General features: G+C 38.0%; 1 long non-coding RNA gene across 1 annotated transcript in view; it reads right to left on the minus strand.

Moving 5' to 3' along the window:
• The window catches only part of LOC140845098 (uncharacterized), a 137030-nt gene that overhangs the window by 41963 nt on the left and 80438 nt on the right, over positions 1 to 14629 (minus strand). Inside the window, exon 3 of the long non-coding RNA XR_012123783.1 lies at positions 1897 to 2014. This is a non-coding gene — a long non-coding RNA (uncharacterized lncRNA). The remainder of the gene's footprint in view (positions 1 to 1896; positions 2015 to 14629) is intronic.

Consider the following 14629-nt stretch of genomic DNA (forward strand, 5'->3'; position numbering starts at 1 on the left):
TGAAAACAACTAACAGTGAGGGCTTACTCTGTTCAGGTGTCATCCCAAGTTTTATATTTGAAGTAACCCACTTATCCAAATGACAACTTTGTGAATAATGACCCCCAAATATAGATAATAAGTCACCTGCATAATCATTAGTAAAGAAAATATTAGTCTTAGAACAATGACCACTGCACAGGTATCATGTCCTAATCTCTGGGACCTGTAAATCTTATTTGGAAAAATATACTTTGGAGATGAGATTAATTTAACAATTTTGATATGGGGAGATTACCTTGGTGAATAAAATGCCATCACATATGTCCTTATAAGAGAGAAGCAGAGAACACAGTACTCAAGACAATTTGGTACTGGCACAAGAACAGAACCATAGACCACTGGAACAGAATAGAGTCCAAATATAAACCCAAGCATATGTGGTCAATTAATACATGATAAGGGAGCCATGGATATACAATGGAGAAATGACAGCCTCTTCAACAACTGATGTTGGCAAAACTGGACAGCTACATGTAAGAGAATGAAACTGGATTATTGTTTAACCCATACACAAAAGTAAACTCAAAGTGGATCAAAGACCTGAATGTAAGTTATGAAACCATAGAACTCTTAGAAGAAAACATAGACAAAAATCTCCTGAGTATAAACATGAGTAATGTTTTCCTGAACACATCTCCTCGGGCAAGGGAACCAAAATAAAAAATGAACAAATGGGACTACATCATGCTGAAAAGCTTCTATACAGTATGGGAGAATATATTCATAAATGACATATCTGACAAGGGCTTAACATCCAAAATAGATAAAGAACTTACACACCTCAACAAACAAAAAACAAATAACCCTATTAAAAAATGGGTGAAGGATATGAACAGACACTTCTCCAAGGAAGAAATTCAGGTGGCTAACAGATACATGAAAAGATGTTCCACATTGCTAATTATCACAGAAATGCAAATTAAAGCCACAATGAGATATCACTTCACACCAGTTAGGATGGCCAATACAGAAAAGACTAGGAACAACAAATGCAGGCGAGGATGCAAGAGAAAGGGGAACCCTCCTACACTGCTGGTGGGAATGTAATCTAGTTCAACCATTGTGGAAAGCAGTATGGAGGTTCCTCAAAAAACTCAAAATAGAAATACCATTTGACCCAGGAATTCCACTCCTAGGAATTTACCCTAAGAATGCAGGAGCCCTATTTGAAAAAGACATATGTCCCCCTATGTTTATCACAGCACTATTTACAATAGCCAAGAATTGGAAGTAACCTAAGTGTCCATCAGTAGGTGAATGGATAAAGAAGATGTGGTCCATATACACAATGGAATATTATTCAGCCATAAGAAGAAAACAAATCCTACCATTTGCAACAACATGGATGGAACTAGAGGGTATTAAGCTCAGTGAAATAAGCCAGGTGGAGAAACACAAGTATGAAATGATTTCACTCATCTGTGGAGCATAAGAACAAAGAAAAAACTGAAGGAACAAAACAGCAGCAGATTCACAGAACCCAAGAATGGACTAAGAGTTACCAAAGGGAAAGGGACTGGGGAAGGTGGGTGGGAAGGAAAGGTTAAGAGGCTTTACGATTAGCATACATAATGTAGGGGGCCACAGGGAGGGTAGTATTGCACAGAGAAGACAAGTAGTGACTCTATAGCATCTTACTAAGCTGATGGACAGTGTAATGGGGTATGTCGTGGGGACTTGATAATGGGGGGAATCTAGTAACCACAATGTTGCTCATGTGATTGTAGATTAATGATACCAAAAAGAAAAGAAATATGCTTAAAAAAATAAAAAAGAGAGAGGCAGAAGATACTTGACCAACTGAAGAGGGAGGCAGGGTGGCCGTGGAGGCAGAGATTGGAGTGATGTGCTCACAGTCAGGGATTCCAGCAGCGATCAGAGGCTGAAAGAAGCAGTGAACAAATTTTCTCCTTAAGCCTCTGGAGAGGATGAAGAGATGCTGATTCTGACTTTGGACTTCTGGCCTCCAGATCTGTGGGAAAAATTTAATTTCTGTTATTTCAAGCCACCAAATTTTGGCAATTTGTTGCATCAGCTACAAGAAACTGATAGAAAATACATGGTGAGCCCTCTTAGCAAAAAGGGAAACATTGAAATTAAACCCACTGAACACCATTTACTTAGTCAGTAGCAGTGCTGGGGCTTTCTTCTAGATCCCATTGCGCTATGTTGTCAGTGTGTTGCATTATGTCTGAAGTATTTATGAGGAATCAAGTTGGAAAGATGGCTGGGTTTCCCATCGGTGGGGTCTGGAGATTGGTTGGCAGGTTGTGGGCATCTCAAGGCATTGATAATGATTAGAATTATGCAAATGGATAAGATTACTATAAAAAGTAAGATTTTTATGACAAGGATCCAAGGATGCACTCTGAAGGTATACCTAGCTGGTAAGAATATTGAAAAGGAACAACAATAGAAGCTGAAAGGAAGGATAAAAGAGAAAGTTCTATAAAGGGGGGCCAAAGAAGAGAGAATTAAAAAGGACAGAGAAGAGAGGAGAGGGAGAGAGAGGAAGAAGGTAGGAACATGTAGCTTTCACTTGTAAAAACTCATTTATTATATATTTGTGAATTGTGCAATTTTCTATATTTTACTAAATATTTACCTTAAAGAGGTGGAGCCAAGATGGCAGCATGAGTAGGACAGTGGGAATCTCCTTCCAAAATATATATATTTTTGAAAATATAACAAATACAACTAATCCTAAAAGAGAGACCAGAAGACACAGGACAACAGCCAGACTACATCCACACCTGTGAGAACCCAGCGCCTGGTGAAAGGGGTAAGATACAAGCCCCAGCTCGGTGGGACCCAAGTGCCCCTCACCCCAGCTCCCGGCGGGAGGAGAGGAGTCACAGTGGGGAGGGAGAGGGAGCCCAGGACTGCTAATCACCCAGCCCTAGCCATCTGCACCAGAGCACAGACACAGTGCATGCATGGGGTGCAGGAAACTAAGGAAACAGGGCAGCAAGATCTGTGAGTGGAACCTGAAGCCAGCATGCCTGTGACAAAGAAAAGCGAGTGCTTTTTGAAAGTCTTAACAGGACAGGGATGCCACAGCTGGAAGGAAGCATCCCAGGTCACAGTCTATCAACTGGAAATTACAGGGAACTCCAGGCACACTAACCCACTGGGCAATAGCTCTGAGACCCCTCACAGAGGTAAACAGCCAAACAGGCCCCATCCATTGCCCCTCCGGGGCCCCTCCATAGCAGAGCAGCAGCCTGAGGCTGGCCACACCCACAGCAAGGGAGCTTCCTCCAAACCTCCCGGGAAAGATACAGAGACCCAGTCTACATGCAATTGCCCAACACAAGCCACTAGGGGTCGCAGTTGTCCCAGTAAAGAAAGGCCAGGAGCAATTGGAAAAAGTCTACTCTCTCCCAGCTGACAGACTCGTCAATAGCATACCACTGCACCTATCAACATGAAAAGGCAAAAAAATTTGATCCAGACAAGACTAACCCAGACAGCTTCGACATCTTCTACATCTTCCCCTGAGAAGGAACCTGGGGAGATATATTTAACCAGTCTTCCTGAAAATGAATTCAAAACAAAAGTCATAACCATGCTGATGGACTTGCAGAGAAATGTGCCAGAACTAAGGAGGGAGAATACAGAAATAAAACAAGCTCTGGAAGGACTTCAAAACAGAATGGATGAGATGCAAGAGACGATTAATGGACTAGAAAACAGAGAACAGGAACGCAGAGAAGCTGATGCAGGGAGAGATAAAAGGATCTCCAGGAATGAAATAATTTTAAAAGAACTGTGTGACCAATTGAAACGGAACAATATCCACATTATAGGGGTACCAGAAGAAGAAGAAAGAGAAAAAGGGATAGAAAGTGTCATTGAAGACATAATTGCTGAAAACTTCCCCAAACTAGGGGAGGAAATGGCCTCTCAGATCACAGAGGTACACAGAACTGCCATGACAAGGGATCCAAGGAGGGCAACACCAAGACACATAATAATTAAAATGGCAAAGATCAAAGACAAGGACAAAGTATTAAAGGCAGCCAGAGAGAAAAAAAGGTCACCTACAAAGGAAAACCCATCAGGCTATCATCAGACTTCTCAACAGAAACCCTACAGGCCAGAAGAGAATGGCATGATATACTTAATGCAATGAAACAGAAGGGCCTCGAACCAAGATTACTGTATCCAGCAGATTATCATTTAAATATGAAGGAGGGATCAAACAATTCCCAGACAAGCAAAAGTTGAGGGAATTTGCCTCCCACAAACCACCTCTACAGGGTATCTTACAGGGACTGCTCTAGATGGGGGCACTCCTAAAAAGAGCACAGAACAAAACACCCAACATAGGAAGAAGGGAGGAGGAGGAATAAGAAAGGAGATAAATAAAGAATCATCAGACTGTGTTTATAACAGCTCAATAAACGAGTTAAGTTAGACAGTAAGATAGTAAAGAAGCTAACCTTGAATCTTTGGTAACCACAAACTTAAAGCCTGCAATGGCAATAAGTACATACCTTTCAATAATCACCCTAAATATTAATGGACTGAATGCACCAATCAAAAGACACAGAGTAATAGAATGGATAAAAAAGCAAGACCCATCTATATGCTGCTTACAAGAGACTCACCTCAAACCCAAGGACTTTCAAAGACTTAAAGTCAAGGGATGGAAAAAGATATTTCATGCAAACAACAGAGAGAAAAAAGCAGGTGTTGCAATACTAGTATCAGACAAAACAGACTTCAAAATAAAGAAAGTAACAAAAGATAAAGAAGGACATTACATAATGATAAAGGGCTCAGTGCAACAAGAGGATATAGCGATTATAAACATATATGCACCCAACACAGGAGCACCAACATATGTGAAACAAATACTAACAGAATTAAAGGAGGAAATAGAATGCAATGTATTCATTTTGGGAGACTTCAACACACCACTCACTCCAAAGGACAGATCCACCAGACAGAAAATAAGTAAGGACACAGAGGCACTGAACAACACACTAGAACAGATGGACCTAATAGACATCTACAGAACTCTGCATCCAAAAGCAACAGGATACACATTCTTCTCAAGTGCACATGGAACATTCTCCAGAACAGACCACATACTAGGCCACAAAAAGAGCCTCAGTAAATTCCAAAAGACTGAAATCCTACCAACCAACTTTTCAGACCTCAAAGGCATAAAACTAGAAATAAATTGTACAAAGAAAGCAAAAAGGCTCACAAACACATGGAGGCTTAACAACATGCTCCTAAATAATCAATGGATCAATGGCCAAATTAAAATGGAGATCTAGCAATATAGGGAAACAAATGACAACAACACAAAGCCCCAACTTCTGTGGGATACAGCAAAAGCAGTCTTAAGAGGAAAGTATATAGCAATCCAGGCATATTTAAAGAAGGAAGAACAATCCCAAATGAATGGTCTAATGTCACAATTACTGAAATTGGAAAAAGAAGAACAAATGAGGCCCAAGGTCAGCAGAAGGAGGGACATAATAAAGATCAGAGAGGAAATAAATAAAATTGAGAAAAATAAAACAATAGCAAAAATCAATGAAACCAAGAGCTGGTTCTTCGAGAAAACACACAAAATAGATAAGCCTCTAGCCAGACTTACTAAGAGGAAAAGAGTCAACACAAATCAACAGTATCAGAAACGAGAAAGGAAAAATCACTACGGACCCCACAGAAATGCAAAGAATTATCAGAGAGTACAATGAAAACCTATATGCTAACAAGCTGGGAAACCTAGGAGAAATGGACAACTTCCTAGAAAAATACAACCTTCCAAGACTGACCCAGAAAGAAACAGAAAATCTAAACAGACCAGTTATCAGCAACAAAATTGAAGCGGTAATAAAAAAACTACCAAAGAACAAAACCCCCAGGCCAGATGGATTTACCTCAGAATTTTATGAGACATACAGAGAAGGCATAATAGCCATTCCCCTTAAAGTTTTCCAAAAAATAGAAGAGGAGGGAATACTCCCAAACTCATTCTATGAAGCCAACATCACCCTAATACTAAAACCAGGCAAAGACCACACCAAAAAAGAAAACTACAGACCAATATCCCTGATGAACGTAGATGCAAAAATACTCAACAAAATATTAGCAAACTGAATTCAAAAATACATGAAAAGGATTGTACACCATGACCAAGTGGGATTCATCCCAGGGATGCAAGGATGGTACAACATTCATTAATCAATCAACATCATCCACCACATCAACAAAAAAAAAGACAGAAACCACATAATCATCTCCATAGATGCTGAAAAAGCATTCGATAAAATTCAACATCCATTCATGACAAAAACTCTCAACAAAATGGGTATAGAGGACAAGTACCTCAACATAATAAAGGCCAGATATGATAAATCCACAGCCAACATCATACTGAACAGAGAGAAGCTGAAAGCTGTTCCTCTGTGATCGGGAACAAGACAGGGATGCCCACTATACCCACTGTTATTCCACATAGTACTGGAGGTCCTAGCTACAGCAATTAGACAATACAAAGAAATACAAGGAATCCAGATCAGTAAAAAAGAGGTCAAACTGTCACTATTTGCAGAGTACATGATATTGTACATAAAAAACCCTAAAGACTCCACTCCAAAAGTACTAGAGCTTATATCAAAATTCAGCAAAGTTACAGGATAGAAAATTAACACACAGAAATATGTGGCTTTCCTATATACTAACAATAAACTAATAGAAAGAGAAATCAGGAAGACAATTCCATTCACAATAACATCAAAAAGAATAAAATACCTAGGAATAAACCTAACCAAGGAAGTGAAAGACCAATACCCTGAAAACTATAAGACACTCTTAAGAGCAATTAAAGAGGTCACTAACAAATGGAAACTCATCCCATGCTCCTGGCTAGGAAGAATTAATATCGTCAAAATGGCCATCCTGCCCAAAGCAATATACAGATTCAATGCAATCCCTATCAAACTACCAACAGCATTCTTCAATGAAACGGAACAAATAGTTCAAAAATTCATATGGAAACACCAAAGACTCCGAATAGCTAAAGCAATCCCGAGACGTAAGAATAAAGTAGGGGGTATCTCACTCCCCAACTTCAAGCTCTACTACAAAGCCGTAGTAATGAAGATAATTTGGTACTGTCACAAGAACAGAGCCACAGACCAATGGAACAGAATAGAGAATCCAGACATTAACCCAGACATATATGGTCAATTAATATTTGATAAAGGAGCCATGGACATACAATGGTGAAATGACAGTCTCTTCAACAGATGGTGCTGGCAAAACTGGACAGCTACATGTAGGAGAATGAAACTGGACCATTCCCTAACCCCATATACAAAAGTAAACTCAAAATGGATCAAAGACCTGAATGTAAGTCATGAAACCATTAAACTCTTGGGAAAAAAACATAGGCAAAAACCTCTTAGTCATAAACATGTGTGACCTCTTCTTGAACATATCTCCCCGGGCAAGGAAAACAACAGCAAAAATGAACAAGTGGGGCTATACCAAGCTGAAAAGCTTCTGTACAGCAAAGGACACCATCAATAGAACAAAAAGGTATCCTACAGTACTGGAGAATATATTCATAAATGACAGATCCGATAAAGGGTTGACATCCAAAATATATAAAGAGCTCACATACCTCAACAAACAAAAATCAAGTAATCCAATTAAAAAATGAGTAGAGTAGCTGAATAGACAGTTCTCTAAAGAAGAAATTCAGATGGCCAACAGACACATGAAAAGATGCTCCACATCGCTTGTCATCAGAGAAATGCAAATTAAAACCACAATGAGATATCACCTCACACCAGTAAGGATGGCTACCATCTAAAAGACAAACAACAACAAATGTTGGCGAGGTTATGGAGAAAGGGGATCCCTCCTACACTGCTGGTGGGAATGTAAATTAGTTCAACCACTGTGGAAAGCAGTATGGAGGTTCCTCAAAATGCTCAAAATAGAAATACCATTTGACCCAGGAATTCTACTTCTAGGAATTTACCCCAAGAATGCAGCACTCCAGTTTGAAAAAGACAGATGCACTCCTATGTTTATCGCTGCACTATTTACAATAGCCAAAATATGGAAGCAACCTAAGTGTCCATCAGTAGATGAATGGATAAAGAAGATGTGGTACATACACACCATGGAATATTACGCAGCCATAAAAAAATAGATCCTACAATTCACAACAACATGGGTGGAGCTAGAGGGTATTATGCTCAGTGAAATAAGCCAGGCGGAGAAAGACAAGTACCAAATGATTTCACTCATATGTGGAGTATAAGAACAAAAGAAAACTGAAGGAACAAAACAGCAGCAGAAGCACAGAACTGAAGAATGAGAAAGGGACTGGGGAGGACGGGTGGGATGGGAGGGATAAGGGTCGGAAAAAAAGAAAGGGGGCATTACGATTAGCATGTATAGTGTAGGGGGTCATGGGGAGGGCTGTGTAACACAGACAAGACAAGTAGTGATTTTACAGCATCTTACTATGTTGATGGACGGTGAGTGTGAATGGGGATGTGGGGGGGACTTGGTGAAGGGGGGAGCCTAGTAAACATAATGTCCTTCATGTAATTGTAGATTAATGATACCAAAATAAAAATTAAAAAAAATATATTTACCTTAAAAATGTAACTTAAGGAAATCTAAGGAAGATTAGAACTGAAATAATTCATTGGATTATCAATCCACACACATCCCAGTTGAAGGTCTGTAGAATCTTGAATGTCCTGGGATAAATGATTATGACAGAAGTAGGGGGAAGCCACAGGACAAGTGCAGATAATGTTTTCAGGGACATTTTCTATTGATTTCTCAGACACAGTCTATGAAAAGGAAGAATATAAAATGTGTGGGCAAAGGAGTACTGGTGGGTCAATGTCCTTGTGAAGAAAAGGAATCATACTAACTGCCAAGGTCAAGGGGCTTCTTTGACAGGAAGCGCTGAAGTCTTTCCTGAGATGTGAGGAAGAGCCTGGGATGAGCCTTAGCAGCTAACCACTACAAGACATCTTCCCTTTCATTCAGCTCTATTATTGGTGCTACAATTACCGTAATGAAGATTCATCCTCACGGTTTTCATGCTCTTTTGAATATTTTTTAAGACTGGATTTGGGAGCAGCATGAAGGGTTCCATGCGAATTCAACCTCCTTTCAATGTATGTTATACTGATTAATATTAATTATTTCAGTGAAAAGGCTTGTGATTCACTAGAAATCAATGATCTTTTTTATTTTTAGTCCTAGTGAATTCTACCATAGCATCCATTAAAATTTCATATATATATATATATATATATGAATTTTATTGTTCACTTAGCATTACAGGCATCTGAACAGAAGGCATAGGCAAAGAAATCACGATATTGACTTAGATTTTTTTCATACAGCATACTCATTCATAAAAGGTGAAATGGAGCACAATATGCCAAACATGTACATAGAAGCTCGGGCAAAGGGAGATGAGGTCAATGCTATTGTGGTGAGTCAGGATGGCTGTAGTGATTTAATGAGGAGGCCCTTTGAATGGAAGGAACCTGAACATTCCCTGTGGCTCAAGAAATAGATAGAAGTTGCTTAAATATAATGTAGGTATCAGATGTCCTAAATGTTTTCTATGAACAGAATTTAAAACAAAAGATATAAACAAACAGCAAAACTCACCCTCACAAATCTATGGGACACAGAACATTTTAAGGAGTATGCTTTGAACTCCTGGGGAAAAGGTGCTTTGTAAATATCTAAGGTTATATTTCATTTATATATTTATTTTTACCATTAAATGGATGCCTTCCCCTTCATGTAATAGCTTTTTTCTTTTTTCTTTTTTTGCAAGTTGAGTTTTTTTTAATCACCACCTTGTATGCAGTTCAGGATTCTATTGTTCTCAAAATGTTCACAAATATCCTGTTAATACGTGTCCCATTATTTCAAAAAGTATTAATGTCTGATTTGTAAGACAGTAATTTGCAAGTTCACTGTTTATTCCTATTTTAAAGCTTAATACAAGACTTTATTATTTTTCTATCTTCTTCTGCCTCTCCTAGGTCAATTTGCTTTTCAAAATAGTTGCAGGTGGTAAATTACATTTGTTGCTTTGTGTATGCTCAATTCATTAACATTTTAAATCTCCCCTGTTGCCAATAAATTTTCTTGTGCTGGTTTATTTTCTTTCATTTTTGTCTTTAAATAATACTTCAAATATTATTTTACGGAATTAGTTCTCATAGTTACCTGACTTTGAAACTGCAAGTTTTTCCATTATATTATCCTCAAACACTATTATCTGTTTTTAAATAAACATTTATTTTAATACTATTTCTTTCTCATTTTCAGGAATATGCATGATTCTTGATTAGAGCAAAGGTAGGAATGTAGGGAGGCTTTCAGTTGTGCAAATATATACACAAATGTTATATTTTTACTTCGACGGGAAATACAAAGGAGAAGAGAAGGATTAATGGGTAAATTTAATCTATGTGTATAGAAAATGCAAATTCTCAAAATATCACTTCTCTCTTTTCTTCTTCCCTCCCTCCCTCCCTCCCTCCCTCCCTCCCTCCCTCCCTCCCTCCCTCCCTCCCTTCCTTCCTTCCTTCCTTCCTTCCTTCCTTCCTTCCTTCCTTCCTTCCTTCCTTCCTTCCTTCCTTCCTTCCTTCCTTCCTTCCTTCCTTCTTTCTTCTTTTGCCTAAGACAGAAGGAAGACAACAGAATGACCTTTGTTACACAAAAGAGAATGAATTCTTGAGAAATAGCTTTAGGGCAATGTGACTGCCCCCTAGGATATATCAAAGAACTCATGAACAATCAGTTACAGAAAAATAATCCAAGAGCAAATGGTGGAGGCTTATTTTATTACTCATTTTGCTTCACCTAAAAATTGAATATTTTACTTATCTTTGGGTTAATTGAAGATATTTGAAGTATATTTTATTACATTTATCATAGAGAGGAATTGCTCTTTATACTGATGCTTTGGTGTCAGTATGTGGTTTTATTTAGTAACTGATTATGAAAGACATCTACTTAAGTATAATTTTCAGAAATATACATATAGTGAATTTTTTTAATGCAAGCCTATTTCTGCACAGCCTCACCATAGGTAAAGGAGAAATCTATCATCTTTGGCCTTTGGCTGCTACTGGGTTGATTCCAATATTGCTATAATGTTTTAGCTAATTTATCCTGGTACTGTTAGGTATATGACTTCCCTTGACTTTCTACTGATTTAGGAGTTTGAGAGAAGATAACTAGGCTGTTTCATTTTAATTCATTACAATTATGTCTTTTTCCATTCTTCAAACACTTTATCTTGTAATTAGTATATAAAATTTTATACTGAGAGTATATATATTGATGTACTTATGAGAATTACTGGGGGAAATAATAATGTACACCACATTTGAACCTGTTTTAAACAATTTAACTGTGTCTGTGTGTGTTTTTAAATCCAGCAGTTAATACTGAGTTGTTTAAAACACAGACAAAGATGGAGATAAACTTTTAAAGCCAGCCAGTGTCCTTTCTGTCCCAGCAGAGGTTACTGTTTGCTCTGCGTGTCCTGGCAAGGAAGTGGGGTGCAGAGGAGGAAAGGCCATGGGCTGGGGAGCTGCAGAAAAGAAGGATGGCTTGCCACAAACAATCACCACAAGATGTGACACCTTTTCTGTGCCAGCTGCTAGCTACTGATTGCTTGGGAACAAATCCAAAGCATATATCATGTTTATTTTGAATTCTATTTCAGTGATAAACAGAAAGTTAGCTGTAACTGAAAAAGCTGTTATAATTTGTAGAAAATAGAAAATGAGTTAAGAAAAGGGACAAGTCAAAGAATATTATGTCTTTTCCCTTCTCACCCTCGAAACTACTTTTTAAAAGAATGTCTCATCTCCACATATTTGCTGTCCTATTATATGTCCTATTTATACACCCTAGCAAATCAGGTTCAATTTACTTATCAAGTTAAGTTTTAAAAAAGTGAAAATTATGTTTAAAATAAACTAATGAGATGTTCTTTTTTTAAATTTCACATTAACTTTTATTTATTTATTTTTTAGTAATTTTGCTACCATTAATGTACAATTACATGAACATTATGGTTACTAGACTCCCCCTATTATCAAGTCCCCACCACATACTCCATTACAGTCACTGTCCATCAGTGTAGTAAGATGCTATAGAATCACTACTTACCTTCTCTGTGTTATACTGCCTTCCATGTGAACCCCCACTTCATTATACATCCTAATTCTAATGACCCCTTTTCCCCCTTATCCCTCCCTTCCTACCCATCCTCCCCAGTCCATTTCCCTTTGGTAACTGTTAGTCCATTCTTGGGTTCTCGGAGTCTGCTGCTGTTTTGTACCTTCAGTTTTTTCTTTTTTTTTATGCTCCACAGATGAGTGAAATCATTTGATACTTGTCTTTCTCCACTTGGCTTATTTCACTGAACATAATACCCTCTAGTTCCATCCATACTGTTCTGTTACAAATGGTAGGATTTGTTTTCTTCTTATGGCTGAATAATATTTCATTGTGTATATGTACCACATCTTCTTTATCCATTCATCTACTGATGGAAACTTAGGTTGCTTCCATTTCTTGGCTATTGTAAATAGTGCTGCGATAAACATAGAGGGGCATATGTCTTTTTCAAATAGGGCTCCTGCATTCTTAGGGTAAATTCCTAGGAGTGGAATTCCTGGGTCAAATGGTATTTCTATTTTGAGATTTTTGAGGAACCTCCATACTGCTTTCCACAATGGTTGAACTAGATTACATTCCCACCAGCAGTGTAGGAGGGTTCCCCTTTCTCTTGCATCCTCGCCTGCATTTGTTGTTCCTAGTCTTTTCTGTATTGGCCATCCTAACTGGTGTGAAGGGATATCTCATCGTGGCTTTAATTTGCATTTCTGTGATAATTAGCGATGTGAAACATCTTTTCATGTACCTGTTAGCCATCTGAATTTCTTCTTTGGAGAAGTGTTTGTTCAGCAACTTGGCACATTTTTTAATTGGCTTATTTGCTTTTTGTTTGTTGAGATGCATGAGCTTTTTATATATTTTGGATGTCAACCCCTTATCAGATATGTCACTTATGAATATATTCTCCCATACTGTAGGATGTCTTTTTGTTCTACTGATGGTGTCCTTTGCTGTACAGAAGCTTTTTAGTTTGATATAGTCCCACTTGGTCATTTTTGCTTTTGTTTCCCTTGCCTAGGGAGATATTTTCATGAAGAAGATGCTCATGTTTATGTCCAACATATTTTTGCCAAACTTTTTTCTAAGAGTTTTACGGTTTCATGACTTACACTCAGGTCTTTGATCCATTTTGAATTTACTTTTGTGTACGGGGTTAGACAATAATCCATTCCATTACATGTAACTGTCCAGTTTTGCCAACACCAGCTTTTGAAGAGGCTATCATTTCCCCATTGTAAATTCCATGGCTTGACCATATATTCTTGGGTTTACATCAGGGCTCTCTAGTCTGTTGCATTGGTCTATGGGTCTGTTCTTGTGTCAGTACCAAATAGTCTTGAATACTGTGGCTTTGTAGTAGAGCTTGAAGTTGGGGAGCAAGATACCCCTCACTTTATTCTTTCTTCTCAGGATTGCTTTGGCTATTCGGGTTCTTTTGTGGTTCCATATGAATTTTAGAACTATTTGTTCTAGTTCATTAAATAATGTGTTGGTATTGTGATAGGGATTGCATTGAATTTATAGATTGCTTTAGGCAGAATGGCCATTTTACAATATTAATTCTTCCTATCCATGAGCATGGGATGTGTTTCCATTTATTGGTATCTTCTTTAATTTCTCTCATGAGTGTCTGGTAGTTTTCCGAGTATAAGTCTTTCACTTCTTTGGTTAGGTTTATTCCTAGGTAGTTTATTCTTTTTGATGCAATTGTGAATGGAATTGTTTTCCTGATTTCTCTTTCTGCTAGTTTATCATTAGTGTATAGGAATGCAACAGATTTCTGTTTGTTAATTTTGTATCCCACAACTTTCCTGAATTCAGATAGTAGATCTAGTAGTTTTGCAGTGGATTCTTTAAGGTTTTTTATGTACAATATCATGTCATCTTCAAACAGGGACAGTTTGACTTCTTCCTTGCCAATCTGGATGCCTTGTATTTCTTTGGGTTGTCTGACTGCCATGGCTAGGACCTCCAGTACTGTGTTGAAAAACAGTGGGGAGAGTGGGCATCCCTGTCTTGTTCCCGATCTCAGAGAAAAAGCTTTCAGCTTCTTGCTGTTAAGTATAATGTTGACTGTGGGTTTGTCATAGATGGCCTTTATTATGTTGAGGTACTAGCCCTCTATACCAATTTTGTTGAGAGTTTTATCATGAATGGATGTTGAATTTTGTAAATGCTTTTTCAGCATCTATGGAGATGATAATGGTTTTTTTGTCCTTCATTTTATTGATGTAGTGGGTGATGTTGATGGATTTTGGAATGTTATACCATCCTTGCATCCCTGGGATGAATCCCACTTGATCATGGTGTATGATCCATTTGATGTATTTTTGAATTCAGTTTGCTAATATTTTGTTGAGTATTT

Source organism: Manis javanica, chromosome 2 (assembly GCF_040802235.1).
Source record: "Manis javanica isolate MJ-LG chromosome 2, MJ_LKY, whole genome shotgun sequence".
Lineage (NCBI taxonomy): Eukaryota > Metazoa > Chordata > Mammalia > Pholidota > Manidae > Manis > Manis javanica.